This window comes from Bison bison, unplaced genomic scaffold, assembly GCF_000754665.1.
Source record: "Bison bison bison isolate TAMUID 2011002044 unplaced genomic scaffold, Bison_UMD1.0 scf7180017864524, whole genome shotgun sequence".
Classification (NCBI taxonomy): Eukaryota; Metazoa; Chordata; class Mammalia; order Artiodactyla; family Bovidae; genus Bison; species Bison bison.
Genome location: NW_011495075.1, coordinates 135958 through 137355, shown reverse-complemented (window position 1 = coordinate 137355; position 1398 = coordinate 135958). Strand labels below are relative to the sequence as shown.

Genomic DNA, 1398 nt, shown 5'->3' with positions numbered 1-1398 from the left:
GATAGCAGAGCAGGTGAGGAGTGTGTGACGGACGGGGCCTGGGGCTCCCCAGGCAGCGATGTTGAGGGGGGATGGGATATGGGTCAGGTGAGGGGGGAAGCAGGGAGGGGCTATCCTTGCCCATGGAGAGGAGTGTGCATCACCCACAGGCGGCCTTTGGCAGGGCCAGGGCTCAGGGCCCAGGAGGAGTTGGGCAGGACGGGGGCCCTGAGAATTCAGAGAGCAGGCCTCCCCCAGGTTTGCTTCCTCTTCTTTGTCCTGTCCCAGGCCCTTCCATGGCCCAGGCACTGTGCTGGAGGCCGCAGACACAGGCGTGCAAGCAAATTCGAGGCCCCTGTTGCTGGCCGCGTGGACATTGTAAGTAGGTTTGCTGCTGCTGCTGCTGCTGCTGCTGCTGCTAGATCGCTTCAGTCGTGTCCAACTCCGTGCTTATATGGCCTGGGGTACAGGTTCCCTTAGCCCTGTCCCTGGCACCTGCCAAACTAGCAGCCAACACTCCCTCTCCCCCTGCCCCCGCCACCTCCAGTGTGACTCCTGCACACATTTCTCCCACCCCCAAGCCGTGGGCCTGCTTAAAGCCTGTCCAGCCCCTGCCCTCGCCCAGACCCCATGAGGGAGAGCAGACAGCACAACGGGTCCGTTGGCAGCTCCTGTTCTGGGTAAGACTGGGGCAGGCTCTAAGAGCAGAGGGATGCCCTGTAGTCTGGGCCCTCTGTCCCAAGGCGCAGTGTCCACTCTGACTGGGTGTCGGAGCTGGGAGAGGCCTCCTTCCCTTGGCAGCTTTAGAGGGCAGAGTCTCAGAGATAAATCACTGAGCCTAGTTTAACTGATCCCCAGCCTGAGGCTGGAGACTTGGGTCTGAATCACAGACCTCCCACTGAAGGCCTGGGGCGGGTGGAAGGTCTTGGGTGAATAGCTGTCCCTCCCTGGGTCTGTTTCCTCGTTTGTAGGATGGAGAGATAATTACCAGGCCTTTAAATGAAATGATGTTCCTCCCTCCAGGCGGGGAGCCCCTGCCCCATCCTGGGCAGGTCCTCCCCCTGTCCCTGGGGAGCAGAGCCAGGCCATGGGTGCCCACACCAGTCAGAACAGTCCTCGTGGCCACATTCTCCTCCCTGGGGTTCAGAAGCTGTCAGAACTGCTGAGAAAGGCCACCCACCAAAGGTAGCCAGGGGACCAGGGACCCCGGAGGCCCTTCTAGGCAGATGCAGGGATGGGTCCCACCCTGGACAGGGTGCAGGCTGAGTGGCGTGGAGAGACCTGCTTCCTGGGGGGGTGGGGGGAGTCCGGCTCCCTGGGTGAGGGTGTTAACCCTGAGTCCAGTGCCCCCATCCCACTCTCCTGGGGAGAGTGCCTGCTGGAGCTCTGCAGGGAGAACTGCTCCCTCCTGAAGGAACA

General features: G+C 61.9%; 1 protein-coding gene across 1 annotated transcript in view; it reads left to right on the top strand.

Moving 5' to 3' along the window:
* The window catches only part of LAD1 (ladinin 1), a 21562-nt gene that overhangs the window by 19209 nt on the left and 955 nt on the right, over nt 1-1398 (top strand). The gene's annotated exons all lie outside the window — the stretch shown is intronic.